This window comes from Populus euphratica, unplaced genomic scaffold (assembly GCF_000495115.2).
Source record: "Populus euphratica unplaced genomic scaffold, PopEup_1.0 scaffold178.1, whole genome shotgun sequence".
In the NCBI taxonomy this organism is placed as follows: domain Eukaryota; kingdom Viridiplantae; phylum Streptophyta; class Magnoliopsida; order Malpighiales; family Salicaceae; genus Populus; species Populus euphratica.
Window position 1 is genome coordinate 147,575 of NW_011500062.1, and position 7,095 is coordinate 154,669.

The window sequence follows — 7,095 nt, forward strand, 5'->3', positions numbered from 1 at the left end:
TCTCTGACTGCTCTAGATGGGCTTTGAAGCATGCTGCTCTCCTTGAATCAAAAGAGGAATTCACTACAAAGAGATGCAAGCTAGACTCCCTCGGTGCTGTCCTTTTTGATACACCCTCTTGGGCTGTTTCCCCTATCTATTGATAGTTGTATACTCAAATCTTACCTACTAACGTTATTCTAGCTGAACCAGGCTGGCTCTCAGCTATACCCGCCACAGCCGCCCTTGATAGCTTCGATGACCTGCCTTTCCCAGACAAGAATACTTGGGAATTTACTACTATGGATCAACCAATTGGTTGTGACAGAACGGAGAAGGGGAATTTGTCTGAACTTTCTCTTCCTGGGAGCCGTGCCGTGAGACTACCTAACCGGTACCAATTGGGATCTCCTTTTCTAGGGACAAAGAAAGAAACCGTCTCGTGGTCTCACCAACCTCATGCTCAACGCGTTGCTCAGACAAGCTGATAGCGAACGGTTTATGGCAGTTCTGAAGCTCCGAGGAACCGGGCACCAGCTCTCGATTCTTCCTTTAGCCGTGGACCGTAGAAGCGATGTGCTCAAGAGCGGGGGAAGGTTATAAATGTAGTTTCTTCCATGGTATTCAGTAGTTCCCTCATTAATTAGATTAAAATTCCTTTGGTTTCGAGAGCTGATTGAGATGCTCGGAAGAAAGAAGAAAAAACGAGAGACAAAGCAGAAAAAAAAATAAGATAGATGGGAAGTCGAATAGAGCTTAGCGGTTAGAGGGTTACATCCTAATTCCAAGCACTAGAGAAAAAGATGAAGTGATTCTTGGTTCAGTCGAAGACTTTCCACTTTTCATGGAATTAGCAGATACTAGATGACTCGATGGCGATACCCATCCTTTCGATCGTTTCATGCGGAATGAGAAGTTGTTGGAGAGAGACCGGGATAGAGTTGGAGGTTACCCTAAGGAGAAAGGAACGAGACGGATGTGGGCTCTTTGCTCCTTCCCAGATCGGACTAGCTTCGTAGTTCCATGGATTCGAACGAAGTGGTTCCAACGAACCGGACCGGGAGAGAGCAAGAATGATTTGAACAAGGGGTCCGGTGGGGTGGCCCCGAGCTCGGTTTGGAAGGAAGGTTTTTCTTTTTGAGAAAGGGGTTCCTATACAAAATGCAAACGTTTGTTCTAGAAAGAGAATGCCTACTATACATAATCTAAGGGAAAAGACATGAGATCAAGTGAGAACTCAAGAATGTTATTGCTCCTCAAGAAAGAAAAGACGGCAGGGAACTAAGGTGATGGCTTGTAGCTTTTCCACCTACCTATCATACAATCTCTACTTTGAGACCTGATGAATGAAGGGCGGGAGCAGAGTCTTCATCTGCCACCTCTATTCAATCACTGAAGCCCAGCAATAGATGTTGATGGATTCAGCCCAATAGAGTGTAGTGTCACATGGCTGCAAATAGACTGGATTAGGTTTCACAAGATCTCCTCGTCCTCGGTCAAGAAGTGGAACCAATTGCTTAACTTCGCGCAAAGGCAGACATGCGGTGGTTAGTACGCCTTGAGTGAGGAGTGAAGTTCAGGGCTGAGTCGCTGCTGCTGCTTTCTGTCCGTAGTTATAGCTGCTTTATAAAGGATGAAGCTAGGCTTTGAGGAGCATTGCATTTCTTTTGCCAAAGGCCAGTGATTGACTAACTGTGTTCTACGGGTGTGATCGACTAGGCTGAGGAACTACTCTCTATATAATAACTAAGATAATAGAAAACTCGCTTGATCTTGTTCATACAGATGGCACTAGAAAAAATCCCGAATCTTCTTCTGTTATATACCATCACTAAGATACTCGATTCAGACTCTGCCTCAAATAACTTTTTATTAGGGAAAGGGTCAAAAAGAGGTACTTTCGCCCATGGTGAGATAGAACATTCGCTAGATGAGTGAAAACTTTTTCGATCTGATACCCCATAATGAGAACTGGTTCATAAGGTTTGCCACTAGGGGATGGATAGAGCTAGACCTTTATTGATTGGAGACCCAGATTATAGAGGACTTTTTGACAGAGGGCATAGCGTTATTCCTTTTACGGATAGGTGGGACTAAGACCGATATCATGGTCTTCCTCCTTCTCGATGCGCGGTAAAAAGTCTATTTTGGAATTCCTTTAATGGACGAGTTCATACAGCCAGTGATTGTCCAGAGACTTCGACTGCTGCTTAGCGCTTAGCGACTGAATCAGCCCAGGAAAAAAACCGATCGATACATCGATACATAGGGTGGTAGTCTATCTAGCTTTTTCAAGCAAAGGTAAGCTTGTTGACTCAATTAAAATGACCTTCGACCACAAAGAGTTTTTCAATCTTTATAAAGTCAAGCTCAATAGGAATCCCTTTCCTAGTGAATGAATCGTCAAAATCCTTCTCAAACCGAGATCTTATCTTATAGGGGCACAAATCAATGGGTGCCGGCGCTGCTACAAAAGAATTGCATTAGCGGGAGCTGCTGTCTAGGTCTATATACAGTACGTGATTTGTTCTGCAAGGAAGGCACAAGAGACTTCTTAGAAAGAAGAGATTGAGAAGAATGAATTCCTCCGCGGTAAAGTCTTAATTGGATCAATCGTTAGCCTGAATAGCCTACCAATAGCAAGGAACAGAAGAGTCACCCGTGACGTGAAAGGAGAGAAAGTCAATAATTTTTTCAAAGTCATTTAGGGCAACAAATGGTAGAGGAACGAAAGTAGCTCGACCGAGACCTAAAAGGTGGGAAGGGCCAATGCCAATCATTCCCTAAGTGAGAGGAAAAAAGCTCATAGTTAGGAAGTAACTTCAACTTTCTCGAGTTGCAGGAGTGAAAGAAAGAGTCTCGACTAAGAACTCAAAGTAGCGGAGTCTGAGGTTAGAGGCATATGAACAAGGAAAGTGGGAAAGTGACACAAGATCCACTCGACGAAAGGCAGGAAATAACGGTAGCTAATTCGGCTTCGGTTTACTCATTACATCCCTGCCTACCTTGCAGCACTCTTACCGCGTAGTGGGAAGAAAGAGGAAGGAGTGGCTGTAATTCGAAAACGGCAAACAGTGCTTACTCATTAAGCAGTCCTCGGTAAAAGAAGGCTGGAAAAAAGAGATCAAGATGGGAGCATCTCACTCAGCTGTGAGGGAATGGTCCGCTGTTGTGACGAATAAGGGCTTCAGAAGGTGCTCTAGGCGATGGGATTGTTTGAAGGCATTACCGGTCTTAGCAAGAAGGACTTGCTTGCAAGAGGGAGCTCTTTTACATCGTTAGTGAAGCTAGTACCCTAAGTTAATCAAATCCTTCTCACTGAACTCCGATTGCCCTAAGGCAAGTAACTGAACTGACTTAATCTTAATGTCCGAGATTGAATTAGAATAGGAAGTTGTTTCAGAAGGAGCTCTTACCGTGAGAGTATCCGCTCTTAGTCTTTTGCCACTAGATCAACTTCTTATCAACATTACCCTCCTCCACATTTCCGGGAAAACAATCATTTTTCTTTCTGCAGAAAAAAAAACTTTTCTATACAGCTTTACCCAATTTCATTTTCATTCCCTGTCTTTCTCTCTTCTCTTGTTCTAATGAGAGAAGAATACAATAATTGCCTTTTTTTTTGGTTAATATTGAAAAAAGCAAATAAATAATAGTGTTATATAATCTCACACTCTCCTTCAAGCTTCAGGGGTGAAATCACGCTTGTCTTTCAATTACTGAAAGCGAAGAGAAGATAGCCCTTGTTCTAGTCAGAATAGAGGGCAGTTGGTCAGATGATGGCACAAACTTAAGAATAAGATCGGCGGAGGCCACTCTTTCTCGCAGCTATTGAAATGGCTGCTATCTTCCTAAACAGGAAAGGGGGAAAGAGGGGTCGGGAAGCCCAAAGCACGCCTTAGTTCGTTCCGCTGGGACGAACAGGTCGAGACGTGGTGTATGTAAAATCACTTTGGTGAGAGATCGCTATGCCACGTGTCCTTAAATAGACTGGACATATTGCTTAAAAATAAAAAAACTCACACACAACAGGTTGGAAAGGCCTGAAGGGTGGCCTAAAAGCTTTGGAACGGCTTTCGCGCGACTCACCATTATTATTATTCTTTGTCTTCGCATTACCCCAGTTCCTTAATCCAAATAGCCATAGGAGAAGCTGAGCTAGCTAACCTAAGTCCGTAGCTAAAGTTCTCAAACAAGAGTTCCATTCCCCTTACTCGTATTGCAGGCAAATCCCGTTACTAGTAGTTCTGGTTAGCCCATTTGCCCGAGCACACTCTCAACTTGTAGATGCGCCAATCCCGCCTTCCCCGACGAGAACAGAAAAAGCAAGAGACTACGAACACCAGCACGCATGAAAACAGCCCTTTTTAAAGCATACCCAAGGAGAGCGGGCATCCATCCAATCTTCACTTATAGACATGGCCTTATTTCCGTTTTCCGTTCGTTAACTACTTCTAACGAGCAAGTTTTCAGCCTACCTCGGCTGCGAGAAGGAAATAGAATAGTGGACAAACAGCAATAACCGTGCTTATCCTTCTAATAAAGAAACTAAACCTTACCTAAGAAACCGATTTCACCCACTACTGCTACTACTAGTATAGAAGAAGATCTATTAAGACGCACGACTACCTATATAACAAGTTGCCTCTGACCTCTCCGTCTCACGACCGCAAATAAAACCTGTAGCTTCATGCCCTGACCTGAACTGAACTACTACTGGCTTAGCTGTCTAGCTACTAAAAACTTGGCACCCGTCCTGCCAATATAATATAGTAGAAAGAGTATAAATAGGATTCCCCTCAGGGCACACTTGTTAGCTACAGTTCCCATCTGTCTTGTAAAGAACTCGAACTGCCCGCAGTTACGAGACTAGCTCCCCTGGCCGTAGCAACTACAGTTACTCTTGCTCCTGCCAAATCCTTACTTCAGGGGATTAAGGTAGTTTACTTGCTGGCTGATAAGTCAAGTAACGAAGCCTAAGATTAGATGACTGATTAGATTACTAGTTTGTTTAACTGAGGTTCTCCGCCTCGCCTAAGTCTCATATCTTAAAGTAAAGAAAAGACTATAACTCAACAGCAAGCTGCCTTTACTTGGCTTCAAGTCCCAAAACCCAAAAGGTGTTATAAGTTGGAAGCTAAGAAGCTACTCGTTTATGAGTAGGAGTTCCCATCGGTCCAGAACTAGAAGTAAACTCAAAACCTGGATTTGGCGAAAAGGACCTATTATTTGCATTCTCCTACTCCTAATAGTACCCATTATTCTTATTCTAAAGTACCATTAGAGCTCCTTTTCCCGACAACAGAGGGGGGATCTTACTTTCTCAAGTCATACGTCTTTTGTTCAGCCACCGATAGTCAACCACATGTTTCATAAAGTCCAGATTCTATTCCCAAACAAATCTCATTCCTCTTTGAAAAAGTCCTCGTTCTAAAGAAAGTAAACTTAGGCTCTGTTAATTCCGAATTGAGAGATGAAAGGAGAATAGAGGAGAAAGAGAGAGAGAGAAAAGGAAAAAGAAGATGGTAGAAGAGAAAGGATGATAAAATTAGGGCTCAAGAATGAAGCCCTCCTTCATTCTATTAGGTAAAAAATGACATTAAAAAAAAAAAGGATTATACAAGTTTCAAAAGTATACTAGTATATCCCTACTAAACACTACCGTTGGAGCATAGATGTTAATCATGCCCAACTTGCACATTACTAGCTCGATCAGTCTATCCCTTGAGAGTGCTTTAGTAAATACATTGGCTAATTGGTTACGGAAAGCAACATGTGGTGTGATATGGGACTCAATCTTTTCTCTTAATGAAGTGGCAATCCACCTCAATGTGTTTAGTCCTATTATGAGAAAGTGGATTGTTGGCAATATGTATAGCGGCTTGGTTATCACAGTATAGCCTCATGGGTACTTCTACCACCTCGCCAACCTCTTCCAAGAGAGACTTGATCCATAATCCTTCGCACATACCTTGTGCCCTGGCCCTATACTCAGCTTCTGCACCCACTATAGTTGCCACCACTGATTGCTTTTTACTTTTCCAGGACACCCCCTAACAAATGCACACCATCCTGAGGTTGATCTCCTGTCCTCTACTGAACCAGCCCAATCAACAATGCCAGTGAATGAGGAGATCGACACGCGGGGGCGTCGACGGAAAAAACATCCCAACTTCGAAACCCCCACTGATGAAAGGTCAACCCCCGCGGCTGCGGAAGTCAAAGAAAGAGCTACAACTATCATACTAACCAAAAATGCAGCGCTATGAGGAGATTTGTAGGAAGGAAGGCTTACTGCTTTTTGGTTGTTACAAGCGAATAGCTTTCCGGTTGTCTGCTAGCCTGTGTAATAGTAAGAGCCCCCGATGGCTTCTTCCCTTCTAGCATCTCCCGTAGCGGAAAAGGGACCTCTTGCTTCGAATCAATCCTATCATTATCATCAGTAGGGGCCTAATGCCAGTCTTCGAGGCAAGCGAATCAATCGTATCAACCTTTCCGGCACTAATCCTTGTGCTAATTCTTGTAGTGCTTGACTCAGTCTATCCGTCAGTCCTAAGTCCTAAATCCGTCTCGATGGAATAGGCTTGGATGACCTCTCCTTCCTTTCATCTTTGGCATCTCTCTTACCTTACCACTTTAGGGACTACCGGAATAGAATAAGACTGGTAGGAAGACTTCCAGGGCTTGGAATGATTACTCACGCCGGTAAAGCAGTTACAACCACACTTCCATTCACTCACAGAACAATAAAAAGACTTGACATCGCTCCTCACTCAACGAAGACGGAAAAGGAAGGAATTGCTTAAGTAAGGGGAGCAGCTTCACTCGCTGAGGCAAGAAAGAGAAAGAAGGAATGAATTGCTTCGAAAAGCAGTTTTTAAGGATAAAGGAATAGTGTTCCAGCGGCCTGAAACAAAAAGCGAGATGCCAGTGGGGATAGACCCGGCATTAATAGAAAGTGAACGAGCAAGACCGGGAGAAACTTCAATAACAAAACCAAGAGAAGGAATTGATGCGGCTTTCGTAATAGAAAAACGTGAGGTAAACCCTAAGACAAGGTACCTTAAGCGATAGCGCAATGGGCATCCAAAAGGAAAAGCAATAAGCGTACGGGGC